This window comes from Anas platyrhynchos, chromosome 3 (assembly GCF_047663525.1).
Source record: "Anas platyrhynchos isolate ZD024472 breed Pekin duck chromosome 3, IASCAAS_PekinDuck_T2T, whole genome shotgun sequence".
NCBI classification, from domain to species: domain Eukaryota; kingdom Metazoa; phylum Chordata; class Aves; order Anseriformes; family Anatidae; genus Anas; species Anas platyrhynchos.
In genome coordinates, this window is record NC_092589.1 from 121,266,473 (window position 1) to 121,273,549 (window position 7,077).

Here is a 7,077-nt window from a genome sequence, read left to right on the forward strand (position 1 = left end):
CCTGGTGTGTCCCATCCCATCTCAGACTTTGCTAGCTTGAATTGAGCACCATGGCTGGCTGCCACACCTTTCCCTACTCACAGAATCATAGAATATCCCAAGTTGGAAGGGACCCATAAGGATCTTCAATCTCAGCCACCGTCCCTGTCTGCCCTTTGCAATGCCTTTGCAAGGCCAGACACTGCTCTACTGCAGGGCAGCTATCAGAGCCAGCCTGCATCAAGCCAGAGTAAGACCTGGGAAACAGTGCCAAATGTAGGGCCATGCTAGTATCTCTTCTCCCCATTGCTCCACAGTCATGCAGAGCAGTGTGAGATGTGCTGGCTGGGGTCGTCATGGGGCATGGTGTGCTCAGAGATGCACATTGCCAGATTCAAGCCACAGCTGAGACCATCTACACACCTGCGTCCCCACCCCAAACTGTGGATGGATGTTGCAGCAAGGCTGGGATTATGGCACTGCACAAGGAATGTGGTTTGTGCCTACTCCTGGGCATGGATGCAGAATTATGTCCTGCAGGTGACATGTACCAGAGCCCCTCCTGTCAAGTCATTGAATGTTACTTGTTACTTCTTGTCAGATTTTTAACTCAAATTAACCTTGGAAAAACAAACAAACAAACAAACATGTTTTTACTAAAAAAAACCAATTGTGTCATGTACAAGAAGACTGGGCCTGAAGACTGGGAACCCCTGGTACTGGCCCCTCTCCTCATCTTCAGTCTGGCCAGTTGCCTTGCTCAAACACTGGCTGTTGCACCTAAGGCCTTGCTCAGGTGCATAGTGACTACATTACTGGCTACACCTGAAGCCCTGCTTGGGCAGGTAGTGATCAGTGTGCTGGTTACACCCAAGGCCTTGCTCATGCAGATAGTGACCACTATATTGGTTCAAATTGGGTGCTGGAGAAACTGACAGACACATGTCTTGCTCAGTGGCTGAGGGCCAATTGAGCATGCACCAAATAAATAAATAAATAAATAAATAAATAAATAAAAATTCTATTGGTCCATCTTCTATAAATAGAGATGAGGGCAAGAGCCTTTGGAGTTTCTTCTGACTGTATGACAAAATCTCCCTTTCCCTCCATTTCAAGGTCATGCCTGCTACAGAGATCCCTTAATCCTTGTGTGAGGAATGTTTTAACAATTCGTGTCCATAAAGAACAATTCTGTTTGAATCCTGTCTGCCTCTGAGTCCTGCACCGGCAATTTAATTCTTGAACCACAGATGCAGTGTGTCCCAGTCTCCCCCTCATTCTAGTCAATTTATCACGTCTTCAGAAAACACTCCTTAAATTTATGAACCTGTTTGCTTTTGTTATTCCGGACTTCTATTTCTAACAGTTACAGCCTTTTTTCCTGTATTCTTTGAGATTAACCTAACACTGCTATAGATGTGTCTGTGAATGGCTGGGGAAGAATGTTTTAATTACTCGTGAAGCGTCAAATAAGAAAGCTGTTTGTGTTTGATGTCTGGGAGTTTCAGAACAACTGATAACAACTAGTGACTGTTATGGGATACTATGTGGATCTTTGGTATCTGGCCAGGGGGCCGAGAGATTAAGAGGAAGGAAAAAGAAGCTGAAGGACAGTTGGGAGACAAGACCTGCAGAAAGTGTTCTATAAACTTGGAATTGTGCCGAGTGAGTACAAAGGTGAGAGGAAGACTACGAGTCTTCAGCATGAAAGACCCCTAGAGACCCCCAGAGGAGACTGATGCGCATGCTCCAGTAGGAGGGACTGGACCCCGGAAGCTAATTATAATAATCTATTTTTTTTAGAAGTAGTAATGAATATGTATTAGTCTAGGAGCATAAAAATCAGCTGCTTGATGTAACTGGTGTGCGTCCTGGTGGAGCGGAGACTCCCGGTGCACCCAGCGCTGTTTGCTTACCTCTATTCCTTTATATTCTTTTAATAAATCCTATTTTTTTATTTAATCCTAATTTGAATCCTGAGCCATTTATAACACTTGTGAGGTGAGCTTCTGTGCCATGAAGATTCTTGGTAAGTGATTAATAGTTTGCTAAACTTTGTACATTTTACTAAGGTTATATCTTAGATTGATTGTGCGTATATAATCCTTAGACATAAACCATTCACCGAGTCTGGGACTAGGAATGGATTCAGCTGCAACTAGGCTCATTACCTCTTTGGTTCAAAGTGTTTTGAAAGCAGGGGGGTCCATTCTGAACTTTGTGACTCAATGGGAGGGTCTCCCTCATGCATCTGATTTACCCTGTCATCTATGCAGTAAATAATTAAATGTACCTTGCCATATCAATTTTTGTAAAGTCACTATCTTATTTATGATTAAGCTTTGTTACATCTCTACATTTTAACAGTAAAATAGTACTGCTTCTCTGAGTGAAGTGCATAACTTCATCTCTGACATCTTCTAAGTTTCAGAATTATAGAAGACATCTCCTGCAAATGCAAATGTAAGCGCTTACATGCAAATTATATCTTCAGTCAAATGCATTTTAAAGTGTTTCACTGATACTAGAAAGTAATTTTATAAAATAGGAGGATTATTCCACTGCACTTTTAAGTGCTTGAAAACTACAAAGACAGAGATGTCCAAACGCTTTTAATGGCTACCAAGTCCCTTTTAAGATATGCAATTTTTTTATAACTGCATTTTAAAATTTAAAAAAGAAAATCGCATATGTACCAAAATGTATGATGTAATGCCTTCATCAAAAGCAAAACTGCAATAGAGAATAAATAAAAATCTCTTTTATTGCAATATTTATTTGAAAGTACAATGGCAAAGCAGAGAAAAAAATCCAGATTCAGGCAACTGATCTGAAGAAAAAATATTCACTTGATAAGAGATCATATATGTCACTGGAAAAATGAATCTGACAAAAACTGTTAAGGATACAAATTATCTGCATGAAGAATAATGTATACCAAATTAGTAAATGCAGTGTGGGTGCATGCCTGGGGAAGCTTTTATGAAAACATTAGATCTCCCTGTATCTTAGAATGAATTTTCTCAACACTTTTGTGTTTTCAGAACACTTTTGGCAGTAGAGCTCTTGGTGCCTAGGCCTTTCCTGGCATGAATGACAATCCTCTGGAAAAATCTAATGGCAGCTCAAAGAGCTCAAGCTTGGATATATTTTGAGTTTGTCTTTTATTTCTTTATGCTTTTCTTTTATGGTTGCAGCCCTCCCTGAACTTTCATTCCTGCATGGAAGGCTTGTGCCCATGCAAGGAGAACTGCGGCATCATACCAAACCACTCAAAGCAAAACTGCAGGTAGCCATATTTCTTCCATTTGTTATGTTTGTCTTCACTGAGGATTTCTGGCACTGAGATGGGTAACAGAGAGGCTAGGAGAACTCCAGAGTTCTAGTCTGAACTCCAGAGTTCTAGTCTGGGTGCGATGACACAAGATGCACCTCTAGCTTTGGGGTGTACCCCAACCACCAGCTCTCATTTGCATTTTCCAGCCCAACCCTGTGATAGGCCTTGCCAAAGGCATTTCTCCACAGCATGCACCTTCTTTGTACAAAATACCACCTTCCTACCAGCGTACTCAGGAGCAGTACTCAGAATGTGCAATGCCAGGAGCTGGTGCCAGGACCATCCAGGTGAATTTTGCCATTTATTGCAGCTCCATACCAAGCTGACCTTGCCAGCTACTCTTCTTCTGGCATTGCCACCCTCAAGCTCCATTTCTACCTGAGGCAGATGGGAAAAATGAGCTGCAGGAGGACAGACACTTCTGAGCAGCTGCAGGTGTTGCCAGGATGTGCCTTCCCTGTGTCTCAGTGTCTGAGCAATGCGTAGGGCACAGCCCCAAAGACATTATCATGTCCAGCAGTTGTGACTCTTAGCTGAGGTCATTGCCCTGAGTTCTTAAGAACATAAGAACAGTCTTGTAGTTCAGAGAAAATGTCTGTTTAATCTTGCCATTAAAAAAAAAAAAGTCAGAGACAGAACATCCCTATGCCCCACCAGTGATCCCAATGGTAAATTGTAGCCACAGTAAATGTGTTTCATGGTTGGACTCAACTAGCTTTAACAAGGGTGGTGGGTTCTCTAAGCAGAGACTTGGAAGGAAATTTTGTGTGGGAATACTAATGCACAAGGAAGTCATACCCACTATCATCAGGAATGATCCCTTGTACCCCAGAGCAACACAAGGAATCACAAAAGACCCTGAAGACTCTCTTCATTGCCCTCAGACTTCCTGTTGAAACTTCTTTGCTGCTTGCCTGAAAATCAATAATGGGTGATAATCTGAGGGCTGTACCAGGGAAGGAAGCTCTCTTCACACCTCTAACCTGGGCCCCAGGGAGGCAGCAGACTTCCCTATGAAGTGGGTTCAGTCTGCATATTGGGCCTTATGTTCCCTTCAGAAGGGAACATAAGTCCTATGGCAACTACCTGTCATTTTTTTTCCCCCTTGGTGGGAGCTGTCTAAAGCTTATGCTGGAGCGAGGGTTGTGCAAGATCACAGAATCACTGAAGTTGGAAGGGACCTCCTGAGATCATCTAATCCAGATCCCCTGCTTAAGGAGGGTCAGCTGGAGGATGTTGCCCAAGTACCATGTCTGGATAGATGCTTTTATATTGACATTGCCTTGAAGTGAGAGGCAGAAAGAGATTCTGGTCCCAGATACCATGTCAACCTTCAAGGGCTACCTTCAACCTTCAAGACCAACCTTCATGGGCTATTTCATCCCGCTGTTTCCAAAACCACCTTGGGCTGACTCAGTAACCAAACTAGGAGGTACTGTCATGGCTGCAGGCATAGTGTCAGGAGCTACTTGAATGGTTTATGCAGGAAAGGCCACCCTGTGGGAACAGCTCCCACACAGGGAAGACAAGCTCAACCGCTACAGTATAGAGGCTGTGGGGGTGCTTGTGCTGTGGAAGGAATAGGCTGCCTGCTTTGGCACACTGCATCAGGCACTGGTGGCCACCCAGGGACAGCATGCCCAGCAGTTGGGGTACATGTGGCAGGAGGCCACAGACCTGATGCAGCAGGTGTGGGAGCATCAGGCATGCCTGATGGAAGAAGCCCCTGTGGCAGCTATCCAGTACACACAGGAGCATCTTGGCCTTGTGCATGGGGTGAATGCAGCACCGCAGCAGGAATTGGGGCAGCTCCTGGACATGTGCTGCAGGTTGCCCAAACACAAACTGGAGGAGTGCATGCAGGAATTGTGGGAATTGGGCTGGCTGCATGACATGGTGCACCATCTGTCGTCTCTGCCCTGAGCTGCCCAACATCTGCTCCTGCTCTGATCTGCAGGCAGGGCCATGCCTAGGCACTTAGACACCTCCCAGTGCTGTATGTCTCCAGACAGTGCCAGTGCACGATGTTGGCAAAGTGCTTGTTCATATCTACCCCCCCCCCCAGTCACTTCATGCCAGAAGCCCCTGCAGTCCTGAAAAATGTCACAAAAAGACAATTTTACTCTCTCTTAAAAATCCATCACATGTTGGTACTTAGGGGAACCAAAAGGGGCGTAAGGAGGCTAAAAGCCCTGCCTGGTCATGACAAGCAGGGGCTGGAAAGACACTTGACAGCATTGCCCATAATTTTTGCAATCTTTTGTTCCTGTCTCACCTCAATCAGGAGGCTTGGCTTTCTGTTTATGGTTAGTCCATTGTTAAATAAAGCCTTTATCTGAACAACTAACTGGTTTTTATCTGCATCTGAAGAAAGGCAAAGGGGCTCACTTCTGAGGTGTGATGACTTTTTAAAAATAAAAGCCTCTGACTAAGGAAACTTCTGAGCATAATTCAGATGGGTTCTTGGAACTAATACAACATGCATAAAAAGAGACACTGTACTAATTAATGTCTAAGCAGAGCTGCTGAGTATACTCTCCACCCCGAATCTCTCTTAATCCTGCTGTATTTGAATTATGAAATTGACCTACTTAATTTTGAAGAAAGCTGGCCTTCAGGATCAAGCAACACTTTGAGAAATAGACAGTATCATGCTTAGTGCCAGTTTCATTCTTAGGATCACAACCAAGCACTGTCCGAGGCTGACATCAGCCTTAGAGACAAATAATTACTATGCAGGTCACTGCAATCACTGCGGTCCAAATTGCTTCAGGATCTGATCCCAGGCCCTGATTCTGTTCCCAACAACAGTGCAGCTGTATGGTTAAACATCCAAGTTAGACATCAAAAGGGACCTGGACAGGCTAAAAAAAGTGGGCTTAAGTGGCTGTATGCAAAAGTAGGCTGAAGCTTAAGCTTCAGCAAGTCTAAGTGGAAGGTTCTGCACCTGGGTTTGGGTCAATCCCAGACGTGAGTACAGACTGAGGGGAACTAACTGAGAGCAGCCCTGTTGAGAGGGACTTGGGGGTTCTGGTTGACAAAAAGCTTGACATGAGCCAGCATCATGCACTTACAGCCCAAAAGGCCAACTGCATCTTGGGCTGCATCAACAGAGGAATGGCCAGCAGGTCAAGGGAAATGATTGTCCCCCTCTAGTCTGCCCTTGTGAGGCCTCACTTGGAGTACTGCGTCCAGGTCTGGGGCTCCCAGCACGAGATGGATGTTGATCTTTTAGAGTGGGTCTGAAGGAGGACCACAAAGTTATCAGAGAGCTGGAGCACCTGTCCTATGAAGAAAGGCTGAGAGAGTTGGGGATGTTCAGTCTGGAGAAGATTCTGGGGAGACCTCATTGCAACTTTTAATACTTAACGGGGGCTTATAAAAAAGATGGACAGCAAGCTTTTGCTCGATCAGATGACAGGTACAAGGGGGAATGGTGTAAAATACAAGAGGGGAGATTTAGATTAGAGGTTAGGAGGAAATTTTTCACTTGGAGGATGGTGAGGCGCTGACAGGTTGCCCAGGAAAGCTGTGGATGCCACATCCCTGGAGGTGTTCAAGATCAGATTGGTTGAGGCCCTGAGCAACCTGATCAGGTGGGTGCCATCCCTGACCATTTGTTTTTTGGACATGCTGGCATCATTAAATCAGCTTAAAAAACGTCTAAATATATGGCATTAGAAAACTGATGAAGGAGAATGATAAAAAAAATCTGAAAAGTTCTTTGATGTGTTATTAATAGCTGTTAATAATCCTGGGAA